At 43.5% G+C, this 9,037-nt stretch overlaps 1 protein-coding gene across 7 annotated transcripts in view; it reads right to left on the reverse strand.

The window, feature by feature from the left end:
* The window catches only part of cmss1 (cms1 ribosomal small subunit homolog), a 226,718-nt gene extending 218,017 nt beyond the window's left edge, over positions 1–8,701 (reverse strand). For 5 of the 7 annotated variants that reach the window (XM_052015197.1, XM_052015186.1, XM_052015191.1 and 2 more), the window contains exon 1: positions 8,628–8,701. The gene's annotated coding sequence lies outside the window, so the exon portion shown is untranslated. The remainder of the gene's footprint in view (positions 1–8,627) is intronic. The other 2 variants (XM_052015192.1, XM_052015187.1) reach the window with 1 other exon arrangement.
* Between the last annotated feature and the right edge of the window lie 336 nt (positions 8,702–9,037).

Here is a 9,037-nt window from a genome sequence, read left to right on the forward strand (position 1 = left end):
AGAGCCGAGTTTTGGATTACATTAATTTTATGGAGAGTAGAATCAGGCTAGATGTGCATTAGAATAGCTGTAAGAAAGTCATGGATAATGGTTTCTGCAGCATGTGTGCTGAGGTTAAGGAGGTGGATATATGAAGTCTTAATGTTGGCAAGGATATGGAGTTTAGACTTCAAATAAGGGTCACTTAGGACATCAAGATTTTCCTTTCCAAGATTAATCTTTTGCATCAGCAGAATAGAAGCATAATAATTTCATTTTTTTTTAATTTATTAATTTTTGGGATCTGGATATCACTGGCAAGGACAGCATTAATTGCCCATCCATAGTTGTATGTGCAGAGGTGATGGTGAGCCATATTCCCGAACTGCTGCAACCATTCTGGAGGATGTACTCCCACAGATCTGTTCGGCAGAGAGTTCTAGGATTTAGATCCAGCGACGATGTGGGGCTGGCGATATATTTCCAAGTCAGAAAAGCTCGTGTGTCGGAGGGCCAACTCTAAGTGGTGATATTCCTGTGTGCCTGCTTCACTTGTCCCTGGTGGTACAGGTCAAGCACTTTGGGAGATGCAACCAGCTGAGCAAGGTGAACCTGGCTACATGTTGTAGATGGTGCAGCCACATTATATCATTCTTCTGATTATTGGGAGTAGGCTGATTGGATGTTAATTAGCTTTACTGAATTTGTTAACAGGGCATATCTGGCAATATTCCGCACTGTCAAGTAAATGCCAGAGTTGCAACCACACTGTGACAAGGGAACACAAACACCTGGAGGTGTGTCCAATTGCACACTATCCTGACGTGGAAATATATTGCTGGTGTCTGGGTCTGAATCTTTGAACTCCCTACTCAAATGCATTGTTCAACAAGGTGGCTTTCCCAAGATCAATTAAGAATGTTGGCCTTGCCAGCGATACCTATATATTAATAAAGGTCAATGGGATAAGTCTCCTAATTTAAACAACAGTCCCAAAATGTTTGTGAGCAGAACTTTGCAAAGTCAATGAAACTGGTAATGACCTTGCTATGGCTGAACTTGGTTACTAGGTTGATACAAAGTTGTCCATTAGACTGTGGAGCTGGAAGGAGGAGTGCGGGAGATTTGAAAACCAGCCATCAGTTTCCAGGAGTTAAAGCCCCTAGTGGTGTATAAAAGGAAGGCAGCCACTAGCGGAGAACCCATGTTTGGGAATGGCTGTTGTTGAATTCCAAGTGCAGTGGCTTTGGCTCGAGAAGCTTCAGCAAGGAGGTTGAGCAGAGAGTGAAGGTAAGATAAGGCAAGGTATTTTTAACTTCCTTCTTTAGTTTTAGTGCAGTTGGTATGGCATTTAGGACTGTGGTGTGCTCCTGCAGGATATGGGAGATCAGGAAATCTTCCAGTGTTGCTGAGGACTACACCTGTGGGAAGTGTGTCCAGCTGCAGCTCCTGACTGACCACATGAGGGAACTGGAGCTGGATGCACTGACGATCATCCAGTATGCCGAGAGCATCATAGATATGAGTTTGAGTGAGGTGGTCGCATCCAAGGTGTAGACAGAAAGGAACTGGGTGACCACCAGGAGATGTAAAGGGAGTAGGCATTGGGATCTCTTCTGCAGCAGAAGTGACCTGTACAAGAGGGATGGGTTGCACCTGAGCTAGAGGGGGACTAACATCTTGGCTGGCAGATTTGCTGGTGCTACGAGGAATGGTTTAAACTAGGTTGACAGATGATAGGCTGGAAGTTGATAAAGAAGTCAACGACAGCAAGTTCAGTGGACAAGTTAGGCAGGAGCACAGCAGGAAGCAAGGAAAGACAGTGGGATGAAATTGCATTTATTTGAAGAGGTCCAATAGGGAAGGTGAATGAACTCGGGGCACAGATAGATATGTGGGACTGGGATATTATAGCCATTACAGGAACATGGCCAAGGGAGGTACAGGACTGGTAGCTTAATGTTCCAGGGAACACATGCTACAGCCGGGATAGAGGTGGAGGAAAGAGAGGCAGGGGAGTTGCATTTTTGATTAAGGAGAGCATCACGTCAGTGATTACATTAATTACTGAGGGATCATCCAGTAAGCGGTAGTGTAGGGGCAGGCATGGTAGTGCAGGGGCAGGCACGGTAGTGTAGCGGTTAGTGTAATGCTTTACAGTGCCAGTGACCTGGGTTCAATTCCAGCCACTGTCTGTAAGGAGTTTGTACGTTCTCCCCGTGTCTGCATGGGTTTCCTCCGGGTGCTCCGGTTTCCTCCCACATTCCAAAGACGTACAGGTTAGGAAGTTGTGGGTGTGCTATGTTGGTGCCAGAAGCGTGGCGATACTTGTGGGCCGCCCCCAGAACACTACGCAAAAAGATGCATTTCACTGTATGTTTCGATGTACATGTGACTAATAAAGAAATCTATCTGGACAGAGCTCAGAGATAAGGCAGTGATGATCGCCTTTTAGGGATTGTATGAGAGGCCCCCAAATAGTCAGCAGGGATTACAGGAACAAATATGTTTGGAGATTGCAGAGAGTTGCATGAATAATAGGGTCATCATAGTAGGGGATTTTAACTTTCCTAATAACAGACTGGGACTGACATAGTGCTAAGGGCTTAGATGGGGTGGAATTTGTTGGACGTGTTCAGGAATGTTTCCTCAGGCAATATGTAGAAGACCCTAATAGAGAAAGGACAAAGCTTGAGCTACTCTTGGGAAATAGGGCAGGGCAAGTGACTGAGGTGTCAGTGGGAGAGCACTTTAGAAACCACTCTTGCGTGACAGGCACCCGTGGAAAAAAAATAGTTGCTTTTCTACTCAAGGAAATGACAACATATGACAAAATCTGGACTTCTGCTATGGAATGGAAGAGTGATAAAGGAGACCAATGATACTCACTGCAACTGATGTTATTTGTATATTTGACCAGACCAACTTCAGTGCTGTGAGCAAAGTGGAAGCTAAACTGAAGGAATTGAGGAAAATAGGCAATAACTTATTCACTGTTGTTACAAAGGAATGCGAGGTTAAAGAAACACAGCATCATGTTAAAGCAGGTTGGTTAAATGAAAACTTGGCAGTATTAGTGGTTATGGTGTAGTTTTGAAAAGGTACCAGAGCAAAAGAGCCATTTAACATCATAAGCTGTCAGGCCAGCTATGTTGTCAGGAGTATAATCTAAAATGAATCAACAGACCAAGAGCTGGATCTCATGGAAGAAACCTTAGAGAAGGCAACAGAAAGAATAACAAGCAGAGATTGTAATAAAAAAAATATCAAACCTGGTTGAAATTCGGCATATATTGGTCAGTTATACAACCTATACCCTAGGATCACCTCTCACTTTTAATACATGGAAATTACTCCACAAGTGATCATTCTATATGCCTTAAAGCCAATTCCAACTTTGTAATTATATACAAGTGATTTATGTCAGTTTTCCAGGGCACTTTCAAGATATTTTGACACTAGATTGGTGACTTAAAAATAACTTTCAAATAATGTGCAATAAATGGATATTACTCAGAAAATCAATGTCGACCACACACCAGAGTGCAGCCCTTTTTATTTCAACAAGATGCATACAACAAATTCAAAACTAAAAGCTGAATTTTAATTTTAAACAATTTAGAACATAGAACATTGCAGCACAGTACAGGCCCTTCGGCCCACAATGTTGTGCCGACACCTTATCCTGCACTAAGATCTATCTAACCCTTCCCTCCCACATAGCCCTCCCATTTCTCTATCATTCATGTGTCTATCTAAGAGTCTCTTAAATGTCCCTAATGTATCTGCCCCCACAACCTCTGCTGGCAGTGCATTCCATGCACCCACCACTCTCTGTGTAAAAAAACTTACCCCTGACATCCCCCTTATATCTTCCTCCAATCACCTTAAAACTATGTCCCCTCGTGTTAGGCATTGTAGCCCTGGGAAAAAGTCTGACTGTCCACTCGATCTATGCCTCTTATCATCTCGTACACCTCTATCAAGTCACTTCTCATTCTCCTTCTCTCCAAAGATAAAAGCCCAAGCTCACTCAACCTATCCTCATACGACATGCTCTCCAATCCAGGCAGCATCCTGGTAAATCTCCTCTGCACCCTCTCTAAAGCAAATTCTGCTGGTATTGTACAAGTAACTACAAGTATGGAAACTCCACGCTTGGATTCAGCTGTTCTCCTGTCATATCTAACCTTCTGAGGTCAATTCCAAATATATTATCACCACAAGATAACCATATCAGATTTGTATCATACACATATCCAGCCAAAGCCTTTCAATTCCATATTTACACTATACTTTGTGTAACAAAGGAAAACGTGCCTGATTTTACAAACCACCTGCAGATGTTGGAAATCCTAAAGAAAAAAAACAGAAAACCCTTGAAATGGTCAGGCAATCAGGCACCATCTATGGAGAGAGAAGCACGAGTTAGTATTTGCTGATAACCAGCCTTTCCAGATTGTATTAGAGCTGGCCAATTCTGATGAAAGGGCATCAATCGGCAATGCTAAATCTGTTTTTCTCCCCACACTTGCTTTCCCCTCACCTGCCAAGTATTTACAACATTCTCATTTATTTCAGATTTCCAGCAACTGCGGAGTTTCATATCTCAAAGCTCTAGTGCCGTATTTTTTCTCTCTCTTTCTATTCTATTGTTCTTGATCTTCTCTTTACATCTTCAGACAGATCAGCTGTGATTGACAACCTTTCAGCACCCGTGTTCAGTCAGCTCTGCCAGCTGTTCATCATTCAATCTCTCTGTAGCTGCTCTATCAGATATTCTCTTTGTTCTCTCCACTCCTTCCCTGCTTCCTTTAAGAGCTGTTACCTCCAGTCCTCCCTAATTCACTCTTCCATTTCCACTGACACCCAAACCTCTTCTCATGATACCTTCCCATACAACTACAGATGATACAACACCATTTTTTGTTTAACCTCTTCCCTTCCTATCATCCAGGTTTTCAGACAATCCTTCCAAAGTGAATCTGTGGTTCACTTATTCTTCTACTAATTTGATGTACTGCACTCAGATTTCACAATGTGGTTGTCACAACATTGAAGAAACCAAATACAGTTTGGAGTGGCCGTTTTGCAAAACACCTTCTTTCGGTCCACAACAGTGATCCGAAGCTTCCAAGTGCCTGCAATCAAATTCTCCATTCCACTCTGATTCTTGTATTTGACCCCTTTGTTCAAACAAAGCCCAACACAAGCTTGAGGAATAACATAGCATCTTCCATAATGGACACACAATAAATAAATAATTTCATAATACAGCCTTTCCAATTTGTATCAGAACTTGCCAGAATATGAGTATAACCAGTATTAGAAAGATATAGCCAGTATATAGCCAATATGAGTATAGATCAGTACAGCACAGGAACAGGTCCTTCAGCCCACAACATGCCAACCGTGATGACAAGTTAAACTACTCCCATCTGCCTGCACATAATCCACATCCCTCCAATCTCTGCACATTCATGTGGCTGGCTAAATGCTTCTTAAACGTCACTCTCATATCTGCCTCCACCACCCCTCCTGACAGCACATCCCAGGCACTTACCACTATGTAAAAAAACCTGCCTTGCACATCTCCTTTAAACTTTCCCCCTCTCACATTAAAGCTATGACTTCTAGTATTTCTACCCTGAAAAGAAAACTCTATCTACCCTATCTATGCCTCTCATAATTTTATAAACTTCTATCAAGTCTCCCCTCAGCCTCCAACACTCCAGAGAAGACAATCCAAGTTTGTCCAACCTTTCTTTATAGCTAACACTCTTTAATCCAGGTAACATCCTGGTGAACTCCTATTCATCCTCTCCAAAGCCTCCACATCCTTCCTGTAACATGGTGACCAGAACCACACACAATAGTCCAAATGTGGCCTAACCAAAGTTTTATGCAGCCTGACCAACGAAGGCAAGCATGCTTTACCACCCTATCTACTTGTGTTGCCACTTTCAGGGAGCTGTGGACTTGCACCCCAAGATTCCTCTATACATCAAGACTCCTAAGGGTCCTACATTTACTGTAGACGTTCCTCTTGCATTTGACCTCCCAAGTGCAACACCTCACAATTTTCCAGATTAAACTTCATCTGTCATTTCTCCGCCTACATCTCCAACAAACTTATATCCTGTTGAAGCCTGTGACCACACTCTTCACTATCCAGAACTCCACCATTTTTTCTGTCGTCTGCAAACTTACTAATCAGCCCATCTACATTTCTGTTCAAGTCATATATATTCATATAGAAGACAAACAACAGAGGTCCCATCACTGATCCCTGCAAAACATCACTGGTCATATACCTCCATCACTACCTTCTGTCTTCTATGGCCAAGCCAATTTTGAATCCAATCCATGAAGTCACTGTAAATCCCATGTGTCTTCACTTTCTCGATCAGCCTATCATGAGGGACCTTGTCAAATGCCTTACTAAAGTCCACAAAGACAGCATCCACTACCGTACCCTCATCAATGATCTTCGACACCTCCTCAAAAAACTCCATCAAGTTCATAGGACATGACCTGTCCTGCATAAAGTCATACCAACTATCCCTAATAAGGCCATGCTTTTTCAAATGTTAGTAAATCCTATCCTAAGAATCCTCTGCAATGCTCACCAGCCATAATTTGCTGGATTATCCCCATTTCCCTTCTTAAACAAAGGAACAATGAGTACTTTCCAGTCTTCTGGGACCTCACCAATGGCTAGAGAGGATACAAAGACCACAGTAATCTCCTCTCTTACCTCCCTCAATCACCTGGGATAGATATCATCAGGTCCTGGGGATATCCACTTTAATGTAGATCAAGACACCCAACAACTCCTTCTTCTTGACATCAACACCCACACTGGTCTCACTGTCCTCCATGTCCTTCTCCTTGATGAATACTGATGCAAAGTAATCACTTAGTACCTTGCCCACTTCCTCTGGCTCCAGGCATAAATTCCCTCCTATATCTTTTAGTAGTCCTACCCTCTCCCTAACTACCCTCATGTTTTTAATGTATGTATAAAATGCCTTGGGATTTTATTTAATCCTACTCACCAAAGCCATTTCATGGCCCCCTTTTGCCCTCATAATTCTTTGAGTTCTTTCATGCTATCTTTATATTCTTCAAGGATCTTGTCTGATTTCAGCTTCCTAAACCTTGCCCATGCTTCCTTTTTCTTTTTGACTAAATTTATAACATCTCTTATTATCCAAGTTTCCCAAACCCTGCCGTCCTTATCCTTCTTCCTTACTGGAACTTGCCAGTCCTGAAATCTGATCAGCTGGTCTTTAAATGACTCCCATATGTCAGATGTGGACTTACCCAATAACAGCTGCTCCCAATCTATTTTCCCCAGCTTCTGCCTAATAATGTTGTAATTTGCCTTCCCCCAATTCAGCACTTCTCCCACCAACCCAAGGTCCAGACTTATCCTTATCTATAACCATCTGAAAATTTAGAGTTGTGATCACTGTTCCCAAAATGCTATTCCACTGAAACTCCAATCACCTGGCCAAGCTCATTTCCCAATACAAGGTCTAGTATGGCCCCTTCCCTGGTTAGACTATCTACATACTGTTTCAAGAAAACCTCTTGGATGCACCTAATGAATTCTGCCCCATCTAAGCTTCTTGCACTAAGGAGGTTGCAGTCAATATTAAGGAAGTCGCCCACTATGACAACCCTGTTGTTTTTACATCTTTCCATAATCTATCTACATATCTGTTCCTCTATCTCCTGCTGGCTATTGGGAGGCCTATAGTACAACCCCATCATAATGATAGCACCTTTCTTATTTCTGAGCTCTACCCATATTACCTCAGTGGGAGAGCCCTCAAGTATGCCGTTTTGTTTCAGGTTTCCAGTTATGGTTACGTTATGGTTCAACCCCCCCCCCCCCCCCCCCCCATCTATATCTCCTCCAGACTGATCAGCTGCTGTTGACAAACCTTCACCAACCTCACCGTCAGCACCACCACCACCTGTCATTCAGTCACCAATTTGCCTGCACTCCATCACTCACATTCAGTCTGTTCTCTCCACTTGTCTGCAACTTACAACATATTTGATTTATAACTTCTCATATGATGAAATGTCAGGCCTGAAACGTTTTATTTTCCTCCAACATGCCTAGCGTGCTGAAGATTTCCGGTAGTTTCTGATTTTGTTTTAAAAATTAAGCAAGTGCTCCCTTGCTCTGGAATTCCCTCAACATATTTTCTTTGTACGTTGCATTTTCTTTGTATTCATCTTCCCTCGTCGCTCAATTACGTCAAGTGTGACTATTAGAAAACCCCGCTGGAACTCAGCTTTTCCAGTAAGACAAGGCCGTCTACTCTTTACAGTTATCCCGAATGAGCAGTCTGCTCCACCAAATTCAAGCAACTTATACAACCACCCAACAGGTCTTGCCATACTCTAATACCGCAGGGGCTGCTGCTGTTGGGAGTTTGCAAAGTCAACCAAGATGCCAGTGCAGTGTTCTCACAAACACACACTCAAGTGTAATGTCCTGCACATGGGATACAAGAGGCTCAGTCCTCCAACCAGCTGCCTCATCGACGCGGGAACTCGACACACAACCCCCCTGGAGGGTCGTTTGGGGCCCGCTGCCGCGGTTGTCCAGGACTGAGAAGCCCACGTACCTGACACTGGTCCCGGCCACGCTGCTTCCCGCTCGCACCTCCTCCAACTGTTGGCAGCCTGGCTTCAACTCCAGGAATGGAAAGCACTTTCCACACGATGCAGACCGGTCCTAATTTTATAAAAATCGAGGTGTAGCGGTCACCAGCAAGGCTGAGGGTCGCGCTGATGCAACACCGTGTTTGTGATTTCTTTTTTTTTCTTTGTGTACGCAGTAAATTATTTAGATCTCCTAATTCCCTGCAATCCCAACATGTTGAAACTGCTGTGCTGAACATGAAACTACTGATTTCCAGGGTAACCGGATGACGCCGGAAGTGGGCAGCGGCGCAGCGCAAGCAACGCACAAAAAGCTGCAGGAACTCAGGGTCAGGCAGTATCTGTGGGGGGGGGACATGGATGGTCAACGTTT

This window comes from Pristis pectinata, chromosome 4, assembly GCF_009764475.1.
Source record: "Pristis pectinata isolate sPriPec2 chromosome 4, sPriPec2.1.pri, whole genome shotgun sequence".
Lineage (NCBI taxonomy): Eukaryota > Metazoa > Chordata > Chondrichthyes > Rhinopristiformes > Pristidae > Pristis > Pristis pectinata.